The 21,282-nt window shown below is 40.0% G+C and overlaps 1 long non-coding RNA gene across 1 annotated transcript; it reads left to right on the plus strand.

Annotated features, from left to right (window-relative positions):
* The first annotated feature begins 17,003 nt into the window (after positions 1-17,003).
* LOC131423943 (uncharacterized) lies at positions 17,004-20,844 on the plus strand. Its single transcript, XR_009226159.1, has 2 exons — positions 17,004-17,355; positions 17,731-20,844. It is a non-coding gene; the product is annotated as an uncharacterized LOC131423943 (long non-coding RNA).
* Positions 20,845-21,282: the final 438 nt, after the last annotated feature.

Raw genomic sequence — 21,282 nt, forward strand, 5'->3', positions numbered from 1 at the left:
GTGGCTGTGATCAAGGCTGTAGTGTGAGCAGAGCAGGCTGTTCCGGGGTCACCTGGTAGGGACACCTAATGGAGACTTCTTGGGGGGCAGGAGAGACTTTCAAGAGGAGAGAGTATCTTCCCTGAGACAGAAAGAAAAGAGTTGTCCAGGACATTCAGGGGAGGGTGTGCTAGGCAGAGGTAGCCCCTGGCTGCAGGCCAGCAAGTGGTGAGGTTGGAGCACCTGCGCAGAAGGGCGTGGGGGGGGGGCGGAGCTTATGAAGGAGCTTGCAGGGTTGGTAAGCACTTTGGTGTCACTGAATGATTCAACCCTTCTTGTTCTAATTGAGAACAGAAGAGAGAAGAGCCCTTACAAGTTTGCCTAAGTAGGTGGTGGTGAAGTTTCTGAGTATGTTAGAATCTTTCTGCCATGCCCAGCTACAAACACACACTCTCTGAATGAAAAAACTTAACACTCATGACCAATTTATTTATATTCTTAATAGGAATCAAATAATCTGACATCCTCTGAGGGACTATTTTAAAAAATGGTTTGTTTAATATTTATTTTTAGAGGATAATGGGAAACAGATTTTCTGTTAATAAAATTTGTCTATCTTTGTTTTTAAAATAATGGAGTTAATCTCTTCCAATGCAATGTGGAAATTTTTAAATTTTGAAAATATTTTAATTTAAAAAAATTTTAATTTTTTTCAAAATTTAAAGTTTTTCACATTGTATTGGAAGAGGAGATTAACTGCAGGGCCTCACATATTGTAGGTAAGTGTTGTACCACTGAGCTACATCCCCAGTCCTTCTCTCCCTCCTTTCCTTTCTCCCTCTCCTCCTTTCTTTTTGCCTTTCTGTCTTTTCTTGCTAAGTTGCCCAGGCTGGCCTTGAACTTGTGATCCTCTTGCTTCAGCCTTGTGGATAACTGGGATTATAGGCATGGCATCTGGCTATTTTTTCCCTCTCTTTGATCACCTTTGTATGGGTGATTTTTCTCAGAGAAACAGCTTCTTGAAAGGCTGAATAAAGACCTTCAGATTTAGATAAAAATAAACTGCTTGTTTGCTAATCAGAGTGGCAACTCAGTAACTCAGTTTCCAAAGTCCAGCTGGCAGAGGAGAGTAATTTCAGATGCAAGTCATTTGGCCCGTCCCAGGTGGGTGCTGTGCCTCAGGCTTGCACCCAGCAGATCACGCTGCATCTATTAGAAATATAGAGTGAGGTCAACTCCCGCAGGGAGAACTTCTTCTTTGGCATCATTTGGCACCATTTGTACCTTGTCAGTGATGTAACTCATACATAGGAACCTGTGTTAACCGGCACCATGTGCTTGATCTGCTTGATCAATGCTCCAACTGAGTGTTTCATAAACTTGTGCCTGAGGGAGCTTCCAGGCTATTGGGCCCCTTCATCCGGTTCTGTCTGACTCCCATGTGGAAGCAGGAAGCACTCAGAAGGTGAAGTGTGGGGTCCAGGTGAAATGATCTTAAACAGAAAATTCGTAGGAGTGGAGAGAACAAATCAATCTAAGAAGCTGTCAAGCACAGTGCCTGAATTCCTCATTTGAGCATCGTGGTGGATGGCAGCGGCAGCTACCAGGATGGAAACAATAGAGATGGAGAGAAGAGATGCTTGTTTTACCTGGGCATGGGAATTCCAGGTACTTGGGGTCTATCCAAATTGAGATGCCAACCAAACAGCCGAGGGGACAGGGCTCTAGCTTAGGATCCCTGTCCAGATGAGAAATAGAAAATGTGGTGTCATTCACAGATAGAAGATGAAGGAAGAAGTCTTGGAATTCAGAGTGTAGATGAAGTGGAGAGAAAGGCCCAGAACAGAAATTTGAGAAAAACTAGATTTTAAGGTGTGTTGTAGTCACTTTTTTGCTACTGTGACTAAATGACCTGGCCAGCACAACTGTAGAGGAGGAGAATTTTATTTAGGAGCTCATGGTTTCAGAGGTCTCAATCCATAGATTGCAGACTCCATTCCTTGGGGTTTGAGGTGAGTCAGAACATCATGGGGGTGAAGCCAGAAGTAGACAGGAAGTCAGTATAGATAGGTAAATCAAGTCAGGTCCATCAAGAAGGACAATTTGAGTGAGTCTAGGAAGTTGAAGACTACCCTCTGAGGGACTGAAATGCCTTTGCAGCCCTTCCTCCACCCTATCAAGATATCCTGCCTGTGCTCCAATCTGTTGCTAAGGTAACTGTCCCAGGAATTGCCCCTCCCTACAGGGACTTATAAAATTGTTAATTAATGCATCCTGGGCTGCTCCATCCTGTCCTTCCCCCTTCAGCCCACCTGTTTCTCAGCTTTTGGCCATCTCACCCAGCATTTCCTGGGTCTCCTCACTAAGTAGGGAGGAGAAAGATAATGGGAAGAGGGCAGGAGAACAAAGGAAGACTAAGATATAAAAAAGCAGAACACCTCACTTCTTGGGATACCAGGATACCAGCAATGGTATGTAACAATATATCCCACCATTATGTATAACTATAATGCACCAATAAAATTTGGAAAAATTTAAAGAAATAAAAATGGCCTCCTTTGTAATATTAAAACGCCTCTCTTTTTCCTACTCCTTGTCCTATAACTGATCTGTTTTATAAAAACAGAATTTTGTATATAGTGTCTTAAAGTGGGTGCAAATCTCTTCCTAGCCATAGAAAGTTTGTCAGATTTGGGGGAGTCTTATATTTCATCTCTGACTCGTCTAGGGAAAGAAAAAGTTTCAAAATATCCAAAGGAGAATTTGGGCTAGAGCTTAGGAAAGACTTCCTGATACAGAGAGATCACAGGATGTTTCCCTAAAATGATAACAATAATTTTAAAAAGGACAGGTGGGGTAGGTCCCCCTGTGTCTATGAGGGCTGGAAGGGAACAGTTAAATGACTTCTCAAGGTCCAATCCAGATTCTTTGATGTAATTGCTCTGTCCTTCCCAGCTGTCTGTTTTGGATACAAGGCTTTGCCCGCTGGAGCTGTGAGCTCCTAAGTGAGAAACTCCCAGCTCTTGTCACCCTCGGTAACCTAGGACCTTGTGCCAGCTGGCTGACCTGTGCTCTCTGGGGATTCCAGACCAGGACTGATGGACTCTTCTGATTCACTTTGACTGTTTAGCTTCCAGGGAAGGTCCATGGTGCGTGGAGCTGATAAACCCCTTCCAGGGATCTCCTGCCTCCATTATTAGTTAGCTCACTAGGGACTTCCCAGGCATCTTTCACTGAGAAAATGCTGACTGTCTGTACCTTGTCCTTTCTGCATGACACTTGTTATGCTTCATTGACTAGATCACTTACTTTTGGAATCAACCATTTGGTTCAGTCACCTGAGTTCAACGTAACTACAGGTATAGTTCTAGTTAATAGGAGCCTGTTCAATTCTTTTTTGAGTACAAAGTGAATCAGCAAGTAGTGAATTCTAGATATATTAATAGCTTGTTGGGGGCTAGGATGACTTTAACATAATATTGTGTCTACTGAAAAGATCAATTGGATCAATAATTTATTTGCTGGGTTCATATATATTTTAACACAACAGACTCTTGACATGCAAAAAAGATATAATCTGAGACCCATGTGAATTCTCAGATTCATAAATATGAAGGACATTTTACCTCTTACTTAATGGGATATTTTTGTCACAGTGAGTGTACTTCTGGAAACCACTTTACCAATTACTTTCATTTGTGTGTGGACATACATGTTCACATATATTTCTATTTAGAGGTCTTACTCTTGATATAGAATCAAACCACTACTAAATTAGATGTTTACTCTCTAATTCATTCCAAACTGTTTTTTAATGTTAGGTTTTATCATTGTGTTTGTTAGCTTTCCATTACTATATAAAAAAAAAAACAGGGATAATCAACCTTTAAAAGAGCAAAGGTCTTGACTTATGGTTTTGGAGGTTTTAATCCATAGTTGGATGACACCATTGTTTTGGGGCCTGTGGTAAAGCAGCACATCATGGCAGGGAACAGGTGATAGAGCGAACCGCTCACATGATGGTCAGGCAAGCCCACCATGACCTATAACCTCCCAGTAGGTCACACCTCTTAAAGGTTCTACCTTTAACACATAGGACATTGGGGGAATCATTGGGGACAGTTACCCAAACCATAGTAGCCACTTTCCTCTTAAGTCTGAATTGTGCCAGGTATGGTGACATGCATCTGTAATACCAGTAACTCAGGAGGCTGAGGCAGGAGCATCACAAGTTAGTCTGGGCAACTTAGTAAGAACTTATCTAAAAAAAAAAAAGTATGGGATGTAGCTCAGTGGTAATGCACCCCTGGGTTCAATGCCTAATACCACACACACGTACATAACAATTGAATTGTTATTTAAAATTCCTAAGCAGTACATGATTTTATTCTTGTTGAATTCACAAATAGTCAAGAAAACTCTGAAGTTCCCTTGTACTACCATGTCAATCCCATTCTTGCTGGAGGTGGTCACTGTTAAAAATATGGAGTTTCTTTGTGAGTCCTTTTTCTGAGCATTATTGGAAGGGCTGTTCGGCAAAGCATAAGATCTTGGACTTAAGAGCCCATCTGCTTGGATAAACCTTGGATTCTGCTTGGCTTTGAACTCCAGCCCTGCCACTAATCAGCTGAGCGATTTAGGCAAGTTACTTAACTCTACCTCTCTGTTTCTTTCCCTGAGGAAAAAAAAATGGAGACAATAATAGTGCCTAATTTATGGGACATCTGTGAGGATTAAAAGAATCAATGTGTATAAAGCATTTACAACTATATCTGGCAAACAATAAGTGCTCAGCAGTGTTGCATGTATGTATACAGACACAATCAAGAACTTTATAGCAATATTGTACATACACAGTACCACACTATACATATATTTCTATGACTTTCTCCTCCTCCTCTTCCTCCTCCTCCTCCTCCTTCTCCTCCTCCTCCTTCTCCTCCTCCTCCTCCTTCTCCTCCTCCTCCTCCTCCTCCTTCCCCTCTCCTTCTTCTTCTACCAGGGATTGAACCCAGGGGTGCTTAACCACTGAGCCACATCCCCAGCCCTTTTTATATTTTATTTAGAGACAGGGTCTTGCTAAGTTACTTAGGGCCTCACTAAGTTGCTGAGGCTGGCTTTGAACTCATGATCCTCCTGCCTCCGCTTCCTGAGCTTCTGGGATTACAGGCCTGGGCCACTGTATCCATCTCTATGACTTACTTTTTAAACATTTTATAGATATAACGCCTCTCTCTTTTTAGCTACTGCATAGTTTTTCATTTTATGTATATAACATAATTTGTTATCTGGCCCCCACTGGTTGATGTTCATATTCTTTTTAATTTGTTGCTATTACTAACAAAGCTGCAGTGGATACTCTTGGACATGCCTCCTTTGGTTTGCATATGTGATTATATTTCTCTAGGGCAGATACTGAAATGGGAAAATACTGGGTTAGCAGACGTACACATTTGTACCATTATGGGTGGTGATTTATGTATGAGTGTGTGTGTGCTGTTTTGGACATTATTAATATTCTTGCTTTAAAATGACTTTCACATTTACCCTTCCTGAAATTATTTATTCCTTATTGCCCTTGGGTTTCTGTGGGGATCATCTTTAGCCCAAAGACCTTCCCTTAGTGTCTGTAGTGCAGCCATGCCAGTGAAGAGTTGGCTCAACTTTTTGCAGCTTTGGCTTGTCTGAGAATATTTCTTTTTCTTTTTTTCTTCATTTTTAAAAATCAAACTATTTACTTTGTGATAATTGTAGGTTCACATGTAGCTGTAAGAAACAGTATAGAAAGACCTCGCATAGCTTTTATTCAGTTTTCCCCAGGAGTAAAATCTGTAAAACTTCAGGTAGTATTGAAAACCATGTCCATCCTGGCTGGGACTGTGCATCTCCCTGGCAGTATTTGACCTCTGAAGTCTCTGCTCAGTCCCTAGAGTTCCTGTGGAAGCCCCTAGACTCCCACAAACTAGGTATTTTGAGGTTTTGTTCTCAAATGTTGGCTGAACCCTAGATGTGGGTCTTATGCTGACTTTTGGGGTTCTTTCTTCTCAGGTCCGGTCCCTGCTTTCTGAAACTCTGTCCCTTAGATTTCAATCATCGTGGTAACTCTTAATTGCTATTCTCTGCTTCCTCTCTCCAGTAAGCTAGAAAAAAACAAAACAAAACAAAATCAAGTCAGAAAGGTGATAAGAAGCTAGATTGGGTTACGGACCATGGAGGCCACTGTAGTCACTGATATCATAAATAACCAACATTATAAATGGGTGTCTATTTAGGTGCATCTACTGAGATAATTATATTAATTTTTCCTTTATATATAAATGCAGTGGCTTGTATTAATAGACAATCAAAGCTGGAGACATTCTTACAGGATATAGCTAACTTGATTCATTATCTTTTTTTAATATGCTGCTAATTCGCTAATATTTTTTCTAGGATGTCTACATGTCTGTTCACAGGTGATATTGGTTGACAGTTTTATTTTCCTGTGTTGCCCTTGTACAGTTTTAGAAGCAGAATTATGATAGCTGTTTAAAATAAATTTGGTAGATTTCAAGCTTCTTCCACATTATGAAACATTTGATAAAAATTGAATATTCTCTGTTCTTAAGACTATTTGGTAGAATTTTAGCAAAGGTTATTTGTTCATTGTTTATGTTTCTTTTGACACTGTTGTAATTTCTACTTTCCTATAAAATCATCATTTTTAATCTAGGTTTCAAATCTATTGACATGACATTGTACACAGAATTCTCTTAAAAAGAGCCATAGTGAAATGTCCTTTTCCATTAATCTATAGTTCTCATTCTTTTCTTGATCTGACTTTGCTAGCTTATTTATTTTATTTGTCTTTTCTGTGACTTAACACTCAGTTTTATTGTTCAAAGATTTTTAAGAAATATTATCTTTCATTAGTTTGAGTTTATTTTTATTAATTCTTTCTGTTTTATTTAGTTTATGTATTTTTCATTTTCTAGGTCTTTAATTAGTCCATTATGATTGATATAATATATTTAAGACCATAAATTTCCTTGGGATTCACTTAGGGTGCACACTATTGATCTTGATATGTCTTATTTTGTTTGTTTTTTTTCTTTTATAAATAGTTTGTTGTTTGCAAATCTATTTCTTATTTTATCTTTTTTTTGTAAGTATGTTTACATTTCTGGATGCAGATTTTGGGGCAGAGGGGTGCTGTGGAGGATGCTATGGTATGCTAACCAGGACCAAGACCTTCATTCTCCTAGCTATAAGGAACTTTGTGTGCTAATAGATGCTAGCCAAAATCTTGTTTAGACATTGCTCCAATCAAAGGGAACTGCTTACCCCAAGCCACACCCATTCTAGCTTCTGTCCATTGACTATCATGAGAGGTACAGATGCTGACCTCCATGTCTCCACTTGGGACAACTCTGAGTTGGCATTTTTACCGCTGTGACTAAAAGACCTACACTAACAATTTTAGAGGAAGAAAAATTTATTCTAGGGGCTTACAGTTTCAGAGGTCTCAGTCCACAGACAGCAGGCTCCATTCCTTGGGGCTCGAGGTGATGCTGAACAACATGGTGCAAGAGTGTGGTGGAGGGAAGCAGCTCACATGTTGATCAGAAGTCAGAGAGACAGACTGCTCACTAGATAGAAAATATACACCCCAAAGGAACACCTTCAATGACCCACCTCCTCCAGCCACATCCTACCTGCCTTCAGCACCACTCAATTAATCCCATCAGAGGATTAATTCATTGATTAGGTTAAGGCCCAATCATTTCTCCTCTGAACATTCTTGCATTGTCTCACACCTGAGCTTTTGGGGGACACCTCACATCCAAACTCTTACAGGCAGTCCCGGCCCAGAATTCTCTGTAGGATCAGTCGAGGCCTCTGTTACTGCTGCCCAGTTCTGCTTCCTGCCTTTCACATCGTTGCTCTAGAAAACACTATGTAAAACCCCTTGCACACAGATGGCTGTCCCAGACATTCTCCAAACTGGAGAATCTGACCTCTGACAGGGCCATCTTTGGGTTGTTATTTCTAATATAATTTATGCCCATGGACACTTTTTCTCATGCATACACAGGAGAGTTTCTACACCTAGAAGTGTGTGGCTGAGCTGAAGGGGGATGGGCATCTTTGACTCTATCAGCCGCGGCTTGCTAGCTCTCTGAAGTGGCTATGCCAAGTGACCCTCCTGTCAGCAGTGTGCTTTGCGTCCTTGCTCACACTTGTAACCACTCCTTTTGCTAGAGCTTTCCAAGGTCACACGGGTGTATTTCTAATAGTTTACAAGGAGTTTTCTTTTTTAATCCAAGAATCTCCACCTTCAATAGATCAATTTTGAATGCTCACTTCCAATATTAATATATTTTTTTGTTAAAGTGATAGTTGTCTTAGATAATTGAAAATATAGAACCAGGGGTTAGAAAACTTCCCCATGTCCTTCCCACTGGGCCTCTCTCTCTTAGAGAATCTTTTGCTTCTGATGGTGATCAGGGGCTATGGATCCAGCTCAGAAGTGAGGAGGAAAAAAAATTGGAATGGATATCTTCCTTCTTTCACACCCCCTTCTACCTTCCACCTAACTTAGATTCTGACTGAGTTTCTGTTTCCTGGTCTAGAGACACTGTTTATCAATTGCTGTTTAAATGTTTTTTTTATCTAGTTCTATTTTGTTTGAAAGTCCATGCAAAATAAGTAACAAAGTTCTGGTTGTTTAAAAGTTAAGGTTTTTAGATGGATCACTATTGATTGAAAAAATATTTACTGATACCATTTTGGTAACTATGGGAATATAAGTTGAATGAGACTCTATTTCTCCCCTCAAGGCACATGGTCTGATCTTGCGCACATGCTCAAATGAATAAAAGCCAACCCCAGGGCATGTTCTAGATACAGTGCTACAAGTGTAGTCTGGAGTGAAGGCCAATCTGTCCTGGGGATGCCCAAGGAGTCCTTGCTGAGGGAATGGAGGTTGAAGTGCTATCAGAAGAATGGAAAAGAAGGAGGAAATGAGCTGATATTGTTTATTCTGCTTCTGGTTGCACATGTTTAATGCTTCTTCCTGCAGAGAAACTAACAGAAGCTAAACTTACAGTCAACTTGATGAGATGCTCAAGGGCCCTTGGAATCTGCTCCGGGTAAGACCTAACATTGCCGTTAAGATATCCGTTTCAACAGTGACACTGTTTGTTTATTTTTTTTTTTTATTTATTTGTGTGTGTGTGTGTGTGTGTGTGTGTTTGGAGTTGTAGACTTTATTCTCTTGAGATTTTGGGGTGGAGCTAAAAATATAAGCAGGGAGCTACTGGAAGGATTCTCTGGTTTTCCCTGAGAGGCAGGACCCTGGATTCATGTGCAAAGATGCACAGTCAGCCATGAAAATAAATGACCTGTGTCCTAGCTAAAGCCTGGAGGAAACTAGTCATCAAGTGTCATAGAAAGCATGTTCAAGAACTTTAAGGAAGTGAGTCCAAACCTCTCTCTGTCTGTCTCTCTCTCTCTACTAATTTTATACTTTTAGTTTTACTTTTGTGTATTTGGGTTTAAAATCCATATTGGCAGCAGAATTGACCATCTCTTGGCAGATGTATGTGTTCCCAGAGTTTACTGATAAAAGGTCAGGAGGAGGAAGTGGAGATACTGGGAATTGATTAAAGAACATATGGGGAAAATCAATAGAAATTATACCAACTGAATTGGAATTCCAGTGACCAAGCAATGTTTAAACAAAATGGATGATCAGTTTTCATCTGGGATGGAAATGTCATCCAATAGTTCCTCTTCTGGGAATAATGCCACAAACAATTATAGAAAATTGACTTTATACCTGAATTCCCAAATGAAAGGGAAAAGTTCCAGGCACCTGAATTCTCAAATGAACACAAAAATATTCAGATGAAATGATCTGGAACAATGTATCAGCAAATTGTGTTCTTTGAAGCAATATATCAACATGTGCAAAAGTTCTGTATGTAAATGGAAACCAAGAGGAGTGACCAGTCTGGATGGGGTTAATCAGGGAAGATTTGCTAAAGATGAATTTTACATGGTTTCGTGTTTTTTTGTTTTGTTTCGTTTTTTGCTTTTTGTGGTTATTTTTTCTTTTCTTTCTTTTGGCAAATGAAGACATAGATTGGGATTTGAGGACAGGGGTGTAAGTTCTAGGTGGTGACTTTAAACCCCAGAGATCCCAGCTGATCATCTTCCCATCTCTATTTGCCTGAAGTCCCCACCATCCATAGCCCATAGGTCGATGGAAGGGAGAACATATTTCAGTTTTTTTTTTTTTTTTCTGGAATCCAATTCCATGTGAATTGACAAGCAAAGCCTTTTGTGTCTTCTTTAGCATTCTTCCCCTCCAAATTTATATATGTCACGCCCAACATTAACAAATCAATGCCACCACTGTGCATATCTTTTCATAAAGCTGCTTTCAGTATGGAATAGCTAACATGCCCTTAAAATTCCATTAAATGTAAACAATTATGAAGAAAGAGAATATGTTATTTGTTTTCTCTTTTAGGACCTCAAACTACATTGTCTCATTCTCCTAACAGGTGAAAGTCCTTTTGCCCAGCAAATTGACACAGATAAATTGCTATTTCAGGCTATTTTGAAAGGCTTTCCCCTCTGTTACCTTTCCCACTCATTTGCATTTGAGGTATAATGTTAATTCTTGATCATAGGCACTAAATGAGGGGCACTGTATCATGAGTAATAGAAAATGGCAGATAATCCAAAAGATATTCTAATTTGGCTTTGCAATATACATATATACTTACCTTTGAATATGAGAATGTTTGACATTCCAAAAACTTATTTCAAACCAAACGACGAAGCCAAACTGAGAAGACTTCATGCTGCTGGAACTAAGAGGCTATGTCCAATTTGTGGTCCTGCCAGACTTGATTAATTCCACCTTGAAACTCACTTCAAGCTCTGGAAAAGAATGAAGAACTCTCAGATTCGTCCATACTTTATTCTCTGCCAAACCTGTGCTGAAGCAGGGAAGGAGTTAAGTAGACCAGTTTTAATAGGTCTCCTGAAGTAAATAGCATTACGAAGTCAACAGAACTGTGGCTAACACGAATTTATGAATTAATCCATTAAAAACCTGTGTCTGGGGTTCTAACAGAGCAACTTTCTGAATATAAGAGCTAATGTAGATCCATATTCTAATTTACTATGCACCCTTCAATCTTTAGTGAATATAAGATGAAAAACAAAACAGGCAAACACCTTATTCTTCCTTTAAAGGCTGAAATGGGCTAGCTCCTGTCTGGGTCAGCCTCTTCTGATCCTGCCTGCCCTACCCTCCTCTCCTGTTTTCTTCAACATGTCAGGTGTTTGTGGACCATGAGCCTTTGTGTGCTTGATTCCTGCATCTCTGCCTGGAGTTCTCCATCACCCCACTGGTGGCAGACTCTTCCCCTTCCTTTAGCTCTCAGCCTCATCAGTGAAATGGCCTGAGACCTGGATACATCTGGACATAAATCCCTTAAATAACAAAGTGCTTAAGTTGTCTTTCAGGAGAAGCCTCCAGAATCCATTCAAGCATTTGTTTGGAACCAGCTTTTCAAGAATGACTATGTGCAGAAGAAGCCAGTTCATCGGGTCAACGACCTTTTGATGTCTCAAGCTCAGAATCCCCCAAGCAGGACATGACAACTCTTTCTCACCAAAGAAACATGCACCCTAGGAAGAGGCACGATGGCTGGATGGCTGTCTACACCTGTGCAAAAGAACCCCAGAGCTCCTCTTTCTCATTATTCAACTTACAATCAGTCCCTTTCCTCTCCCCTCCTAAAAATTCCTCCGCTAATAACAGATGATCTGAGTATATCCCCTGACATCCTTGATGGTCACTGGTGCAGTAAAGCTTTTTCTTCTTGCAAAAAAACCCTGATGCTATGATATTGACTTCTATGTTTATTGGGCAGGAAGCCCTTACTGTCTATCAGTAGCACCACCTCAGAGACCTTCCTTTGTTCCCTTCCTAAAACATCCCCTTTTATGATTTTCTATGTTGGAAATCCTTTTTTTTTTTTTGGTGCTAGTTTGATTCTTTTTGTCTTAGTCCTGGACTATAAGGGTCCTGTAGGTAGGTCCTCTCTTGTTCATGTCATCTCTAGCTCCTAGCACAGAGCCAGGATCAGAAAGATGTGTGCTGCCTTTTTTGCATCAATCCACCAAAGCTGAATAAATTCTGATGTGAAAGAGCTCACAGTTTAGTGCTGAGTGATAGTAAACCTGAAAACAGTAATTACTGTCACAGTTATTTCAAAAGTTACTATTTACTTAACATTAAAAAGGAAAACCCCAGCATGGTCAATTTTAAAGATTTTTTTAAATTGTGTTTTTTTTAAATTATAGAAAGTTTCACATGTTCTCTCATTTATATGCCCATATACCAATCCCTCCCTTATTTGTGGATGATTTTGAAGCCAATCCCAGGCATCACATGGGTGGGACAAGCCATCTGCCTAGAGTGTACATAAAAAGGAGCCCCTGTCCATAGGTGCTAATCCTTCCTTGTCATGACCGGAGGACCCCAGAGCGAGGCCTTTGTCAGTATGTCCAACTTTTCTCACTTAAGCATTATATCATTTCATTTCCTGCATTATATCATTTCACCAGTAAGTATATGAGTACATGTGTGTCTGTGTAAGACAGTAACTCTTTGATTAATAAAACCCACTACATTACCATTATCATGTCTAAAAATAAAAATTCTTTCCTATCGCCAAATATCCAGTCAGTGTTCTAATTTTTCTGATTATTTCACAATACATTTTTAGGTTGGCTGGTTTGAAAGAGGGCCCCAACAAGGTCTGCATGTCATACTTTGTCCATAGAAACTCCAAGTCTCTTTCAGTCTGTTGGTTTCCCCATTTCTCTTGCTATTGCTTTTTTCCTTGCAATGTATGGGTTAAAAGAAAAGCAGGTGATTTTTCCTATAAAGCTTTCTGCATTCTGAATTTTGCTGCATGAAAAATCATTAAACACACTGTGTGTGTTCATCTACCTCCAGTATGTCCTGCAAACTGGTAATTAGTCTAGTGGCTTGACCAGATTCTGTGTTTTCAAAAGGATACTTCATGGTTGAGTGCTGTACAGCCACTGTACATAATGCCTGGTCATCTTCCCAAGTGTAGGTTACCATTGAAGATCATTGCCTAGATTCATTATTAATTAGGGTTATAAAATGGCAATATTCAAATTTTACTATTCTTCCTTTGTCAGCTGGAATACTTTCATCAAAAGAAATGCCCCTCATCAACCATTTGTTTACTTTGAGGTAAAGTTTGCACAGAAAGGGCAGGTAAATGCTTCATTTTCTCCCTTCTGTGCCACTTTGCAGAATATTGAGTAGATTTTCTTTGTTCTCTAGTGGTGACCAAAGGTGGGATTGTTTGTTTTGGTATCATTTAGGAAATAATGGACTTATAATGGATTTGGTGTATTTGAAGAAAGTTGTTCCAACATTTTGCGGTTGCCCCTTTAACTTGACACTTGCCTTCTTTTCAACAAGGCGCATTGTCTTCCTTATTGCCTGGTCTGACCACACTTTCTGGTATCATCTTGCATATTTCCAGCCCCAGACCTAGAACTGGCCATTTTACCAAGAGACTCTGTGTTAGTTAGTTTTGTGTCACTATGACCAAAGTACCTAACAAGAACAACTTGGGTTATTTATTTTGGCTCCTGTTTTCAGAGGTCTCAGTCCATGGAAAAGTTTATTTTGGTTCATGTTTTCAGAGGTCTCAGTCCATGGTCAGTGGACTTCATTGCTCTAGGCCTGAGATAAGGCAGACTATCATGGTGGAAGAGAGTGGGGTGGAAAGCTACTCAACTCAGGGCAGCTGGAGGGAGGAAGAGTGTGTGTGTGGGGTGCAGTGAGGAGGGAAAGGGCTAGGGACAAGATAAACCCTTCCAGGCACACCCCAGTGACTTACTTCTTCCAACTAGGTCTCAACTCCTAGGAGTCCATTCAGTTCTCAGTGGATTAATCCATTTGATGAATTATTTTATCAAATGGATTAATCCACTGATGATATCAGAACTCTCAGATCCAATCATTGCCTAAAAGTTCCACTTCTGAACCTTGCTACATTGGGACTTTGGGGAAAATTCCTGATCCAACTGTAATAAGCCCTCCTTTCTTTCACTGGAAAATCACCAAAAGTTGTATATATGAACATTTAAGTCCAGAATTCCAAATGTCCACTTCTGTTATTAATATACTTATTTTTAAAAGGAATATAGTTAAGGATCTTTGATCATTCAAGACATGAAACAAAGAGAGGAGGAAACAGGGCTAAGGCTAGTGCAAGGAGAAATGAGGAATGGAAGGAAAATATCAATTCCAATTCTTCTCTCCATCCTCATTCGTCTTTCCTACCCTGTCATTCTCCTATCCCACTCTGAGAATCATGAAAGACAAAATGTTTCATTTTTCTCTAAATGAAAAGTTGCTACCAGACTATCAGGTGTAGTTGGAGTGGGAATAAAGTTGGATATAGGGAACTGATCAGAGGACTACTGATTGGAAATTCCATTTTCATCTTTTAAAAACAAAGTGTTCCTCTCTATTTCTATTTCTTTGCCTCGTTTAAAAAAATTATATGACCATTCTTTTATGTTTGATACCAAAAATTAAAGCAAAACTTTGGTTCCAAGTATTGGTTATCAGAGACTCATGGAGGTGGTGAGGGCACGGACCAGAGTTGGGAGCTGCAGCAGGACCAGTGGACCTAAAGCTGGAGATGGTTTTCCAATGGATCAAGAAGAATGGGGGCTCTCACATTTTTATGAGAGCACATCTGCACCAGCACAGCTGTATAACTCACTGGGGTATCATTACCTCTGCGATCAGGAGGAGTGTCTCAGATGGAAGGAAAATAACCACCTCTTCAAGCTGCCTGGAATGAGTTTTGTTGTTACTGTTTCAGGGGAAAGACAAAATAGCATTTCAAAAGTGGACTTGTTGCTTAGTTATTGTTACCTGATATTTCTTAGTTGATATTTTCTTTCCAGGATGCTTTTCCACAAAACTTATGTTCAGAGAGAGACACAATGGAAATCAATCGCTAATTAAATTTGTGTCTAAATTAATAAATCACAACTATTCAGATCATATCTGTCTGAATAATTTCTATTATGGTGAACATAATTGTTAGATTCAGCATGTAATGAACCATATTGTTGGGTAAAATTCTTATGACAATTGGGACTAATAGAATAAATTAACCTTTATTCTTCCTAGCCTGACATTACATTGGACCATATTAATCTGAAAGCACCTGGAAGAGTCTCATCATTAAATCGCCATTGTGACTCTCTCGGCCTTCTGATGGAGCTTGTGAGGCTTTGGGAAATCAGTGGTGTTTGATGTTTGTAAGTGGGTGTCTTTATCTTCAATCAGCTTTTAAAGTGTTTGGTTCTGTGAGTGCATGTCTTCACGAGATGGAAACAGGACCAAGATCAAGAGCTGGAAAGCACCATAAAACTTCAAAAATTTGTCTGGAGCACATGCATAGGAGACTTCTGTGCTCTGTGGTTGGCATGCATTGAGGTGTTTCTAGAAAGAATAATTCTGACTCCTTTCCTAGAGGAACACACAGAGTAATGGAGAAAACAGAAGAGCTTTCTAGGAAAGTATAAAGGATGTCCATTCTGGAGAAATCACAATACATTCAACTAGAAGTAGTTTTATCTATATCAAGGTATGGCTCCAAGGTTCCATGATTGTCTTCTTGGAGGATATATTAGAAATTTTACATCCTCTTGAATGTTATCTCTTTCAAGATAATCAGTGCAGCAATTCATGCTGGTGTTCCTGGGACCATCTGAATGAGCTCTGCTTTAGGAGGTGTCTTTAGAATCTGGCACCTGCCATTTTAAATGCCTTGGATGGAACACCTGTCTTACCTTTGTAGCAGGAAAAGTGGCTCTTGTTAGAACAAAGAAACATGAGCAATGTTACAATTAACCCAGCTTACCTTGTCTACTTGTGACAACATTTAGTGGCAATGACAAAAGTCAATGCCAAATAAGCTTCTCCTCTGGCTCAGACCTCAGCCTTCTTTTATCCATTATTAACACAAAGACCAACACTTGGTACAATATCCTCTATCGCCAATTAGTGTCCAAGGTCCTTTTGGTTTTGCATTAACCATAAAACTGACCCCAATAAAACACATAAGTCATGAAATCACTTCCCCTTCCCCTTGACCCTGCCTCTCTTTCTTTCTTATGTAAATGGGGTGGGGTGGAGTGGGATTATGTGGTCCATGATATCAATTGTGTCACCATGACTGTCTGTTGGGCATTGCAATTCAGTACCCTTCTCCATTTGTTTGTTTTGGTAAAAATAATAAACTTCTTGTAGGGAATTTGTGAAGAGGGTCATTACTTTTGCTTTAAGCAAATTCCTAGGAAGAAAATTGAATTCAATTGATTTATTGGGAAAGAAGTAGGAATAAATACTAACCCTGAAAGATATGTCCTCCCCACCACCCAAGTGCCAACAATCTTGGGATATGTGCAAACATTCACACGTCATTCTATGTGCCACCTGGACTTGCATCATCAGCTCCATTTTTAACTGTTTTAGACTATGATTAAACAACTTCAATCTTCCCAAATTAATTTAGAGAAGTTTCTATAAGGAAGGTAGAAGTTTGAAGAATTAAACTGATAGGATTTAACAGATAGGAGTGGAAAGGGTTTTTTAGTGGGGAGGTGACTCTGCCTGAGTGGACAGCAGAGAGTCACTGACCCCGAGTCTGTCCTGAGGGTCAGAGGCAGCTGCCATGCAGCCCCTATAGAAGAATCCAGTACTTCCCACTCCCTCCTCTAGGGGGAGTTAGGAGATGCCCAGGCTGCTTCTCCATAGTTGGTCTTTCCCCTCCCTCTCCCAGCCTCCATTTTTGCTTCCACTAGTCTGTCCTCAGGCCTCTGGATGACTAATTTTAGCCCTACTGTTACTGGGCTTAGGATAGACAAATCTACTACTCCTATTGGTCTGCCTGTGGGTGCTGAGTGGATGTCAGCGGTTAGCTGGGCTCTTCTTGGCCCAGATCCCAGTTCCCAACTGAGCTGAGCCTGGAGACAGCCAGCAGAAGGGACCTGAAGCTTGTGGTAAGCTGGTGCTCTAATTCCTTTGCAAAAGTGATGTCTGAGAATGGGCACGAGGCTATTTCATCTGGCTGATTGTGGAAGTGGGAGAGAGACAGGGAAATCTATTCTTGAAAGTGGTGTACAGGTTTGAAGATGGTGTTCTCCCAGCTGCCTTTTTAAAGCCATCAGAAACTGTGTACAGGAGGAGATAAAAATGAGGTGCAATTTATTCAGCACACCGAGGGACCTTTCCTGGACACAGTAGGTATTTCTGTTTGGGTGCAAAAACATTTAGTTTTAAAATTATAAAACACCATCATCTTCTTCTGGGTGATTTTGTCCTATTGGTAATCTGAGCAGCGTGCATATGTGTTTGTGTCTGCAAATTACTTTGGAAAATGCATATTATTTACTTGTTCTGAAGAGGCTCTTAGGCTCTTTTGTCTAAATAGGAAATTTGGATCTAATAAAATGAGGCTATTATGGACTCCCGGGCAAGTCATAATGGAGACTAATACCTTTAAAAATTCAAAATTAAAAAAAAAACAAGCCAGTCATTTTGGTTATCTATCAGGACAAAGTTCAATATAAACCTTCACAACTCATTTCTTTCTGCATTCTCTCTCTTTAACACAGGCAAGGCAAAACGCTGGATACATGAGAAAGTGTTTTCCTGGGCTCTGAGAAACACTGAGACCTCTAAGCCTTGTTACCAAGAATGTCTCCTGTCATGGCCTCCCAGAAACTAAAGAGGAGCAATTGGGAGTGTTCTCAGCATTGACTCTAAGTCTTTGTGCAGACAAGGGGAGTGGCTGGAGGAGAGGTCTCTGCCTGGACATTTTATTAAATGGGCCCTGGGGGAAACACAGATCCACATCATCCCAGATGAACCCATGACCCCTGCACAATAGAGATCTGAGAGGCAGATGTGTGGTGCCTTTGACTTGGAAAACATTTCTGCCATGGCTCCCATTTCACCACTCCCAAGTTTGGGTACCATTTTTCAAGTTTACTCATCCATTCACCTTGGAGGCCCAGACTTTTCTCATCTCCCCTTGGAAAGGTATATTTACTGAAGGGACCTTGGGACCTCCTGGCCAATGGGTCTTCTTTCTTCCTATAGCATTGAAACTCTTATAGCTGGGTTATGTACTGTGCCCTGCTGTTCTCTCCTAGACCTCACTTTCGTCATCGGTAAAATAAGCAGAGGCAGACTTTCTTTCTCCACAAAACCTATGTGTAATTACAATAGGTAAACTAATGTGCTGGTAGAGCTGTTTTGCAAGAATAAGCAAGGAACCCCGGAACCTCATCTCTGCTTGTGTTTTTTCCTCAATTGCTTTGATGGTCTCTGAGGCCCACAAGGCCAGAATGGTCCAGCTTCCACCAGTCACTACTTGAGTCTCCAGGACTAGATGACTGCTAAGTCTTTCCAACTCTCAGATTTGGAGGTTCCAATTATTCCATGGGCAAATGACCAACTCCAGCCTCCAGGATTGTTTTGGTATATGTAAGATAAAAAGGGTGGAGCCTCTGGCTTTTGTCTTCCTAGTGGTTTACCCTCTTCAGATGAAAAAGCTTGATAATTCGGGGTCTTCTAAGTCAATTTATTTTTATTTTTTACTTATTTGATTGTTTTGGTAACGGGCATGGAACCCAAGGGTGTTTAACTACTGAACCACATCTCTAGCCCTATTTATTTATTTTATATATTTATTTATTTATTTTTATGGTGCTGAGGATCAAAACCAGGGCCTCGAACGTGTTAGGCAAGCGCTCTACCGCTAAGCCGCAATCCCAGCCCCTAGCCTTATTTATTTATTTATTTTTATTCTGAGACAGGGCCTTGCTAAGTTGCTGAGGCTAGTTTTGAACTTGAGATCCTCCTGACTCAGCTTCCTGAGTTGCTGGGATTACAAGCATGCACCATGGCACCCTGCTTCTAAACCAATTTTATAAAATTGCATACTTGGGGAAACTTCTCCCACATGGTGTTTTCCCAGTTGATTTGGGAGGGCCCAGGGTAACACCCACATCATTGCCCCAAAGAGGGTCACCATACTTTGTATTTGGCAACTTCAATGAACTGGTCTGTTTTGAGGGGGTGTCGGGAGCTGAAACAGATGTCCTTGGGAAACACCCAGCAAAGGGTGGACTTGACTTTCTGGAACTTCCCTGGTCATAAATCTCAGGCATCCTTCCTGGAGGACTGGAGAGACCAGTGTCACTGGGAGGCTCTTGGCAGTGGCTTGGCCTTTTCTACCCGCTCTGTGCTTTCTCTTGGTCACATGACCTGCTGGCTGGCTGCTTTCTTCTGGAGCCCTTGGTTTCTTAAACGATAATGAATGAAAGATCAAAATCTGTCCCACACAGGTCATCTTTGCCATCTTAATATTTGTTAAGCTTTTTTGATTTACTGAGAAGTTAAAGTCACATCAGATCACAAAACTGCACATTAGATCTGCTTCATGAAACACCTTGAGTGAACAATTTAACTCATTTATTTCACCATCTTTAAACCAATGTAGCTGAAGAATTGTACCTCCCCTTTATAAATCTTTCTATTTATCTCTGACTCAGGTTTATGGGGAGGGTGCAGACCTAGCCCATTCTGCCGTTTTACACATGGCCATTGAAACCCGAACACGGACTGCTTGTAATGGTGAGCAAGCCCAGCTGACATGTGTTAAATCAGCCAGAGAGAAATTTCATTTGGGAAGCCTGAGGAATGTGCTTTGCACCTAGGGCTTCCCTTGGGCATTTGAGATTCACCAATATCTCACCCTTCTCTCTCTCGAATCACCTCTTGTGTTCTTTCCCTGTTTGTTTCTTTCATTCCACCAAGTCCAACTAATTTAAAGGGAAATTTAACCAGTCAAGGTTCTACAGAGAATCCATATCCGTTGTCCTAAAAGGTAGGGTTCAGGCTTGGGTGAAAGAGAGGGTTAGCACTTAAGCAAATTAGGTCAGAAAAAATTTAGACTATAGCTTTCCTCCACTGAACTCTTATTTTTTATTTCTTCTGAGGAAAGATTATATCCGAAGAGGAACACAGTTACTCTGGCATCTCTGTTACCATAGGAGAGGTGGGGAGACTTTGCTCCTGAATTAAGATCCCAGTGTTGGGCTGAGCTTGGTAAGGGGGGACCTTCTTTGGCTGCCTGACCTGTTCCTACTGTGATCTAATTAGGGAAAAGACACCAGGTCAGCTCTATTTTTATCTTTAAGTTATTTTGAGTTTTATTTGCAGTCTAATATATAATCAATTTTAAAAAGTGTTCCAAGGATATTTGAAAAGTATAAGTATTCTGTTTTCTATTATGAAGTTCAGACTCTATTAAATTGGGTTTATGATGATGATCTTCAAATCTGTTATGTATTTATTTTTTTAATCTATTTTATCTATTGATTTTTTTTAAAATAAAAGTTAATGTTTCCCACTATTGTGGTGGTTTTCTCAGTGTTTCTTTATGCTTTAATAGATTTTACTTCATAAATTCCTGACTTTTTAGAAGTACAAGTGTCTATGATGATTATATCTTCTTTGTGAATTTTGCTTCTTACCACTATTAAATATCAATCATTATTTTTCTAAATTTACAGTTGTTGATATTTCTGACCAATTTTTCTTCGAAATATTTTATTTGAAAATTAAAAGTCTACAAAAAGAAAACCACCAGCCAAAATGAACAAATGCCTAACATTTTTCATATGTAATTCAAATCTTTAAAGTGAAATATATTTTATTTTTAGAGATGTTTCAGGTTCACAGCAAAAGAATGGAAAGTGGAAAAATCCAGGGATTTCCCATATCTCTCTCCCCCTCCCCTACAGTCTCCCCTGTCACCAGTGGGGTACATTTGTCACAATCAGTGGACGAACATTGACATATTATTAATTAAAGTCCCTAATTTCTGTTAGGATTTACTCTTGGTGTTGTACATTCTATAGATCTGCACAAATGTGTGATGATATGAATACACAATTACAGTATCATACAGGGTAGTTTCGCTACCCTAAAAATCTCTTGGTTTCTGGAAACCACTGATCTTTTTACTATCTCCCTAGTTTTGCTTTCTTCATAATGTCATATACTTGGAATCATACAATATTTAGCCTTTTCAGATTGTCTTCTTTCAGTTAGTAATATGCATCTGTTGCTTGTTCATGGTTGGACAGCAAATTCCT

Source organism: Marmota monax, unplaced genomic scaffold, assembly GCF_021218885.2.
Source record: "Marmota monax isolate L192 unplaced genomic scaffold, Marmota_monax_Labrador192_F-V1.1 WCK01_AAM20220418_F8-fsc00118, whole genome shotgun sequence".
Classification (NCBI taxonomy): domain Eukaryota; kingdom Metazoa; phylum Chordata; class Mammalia; order Rodentia; family Sciuridae; genus Marmota; species Marmota monax.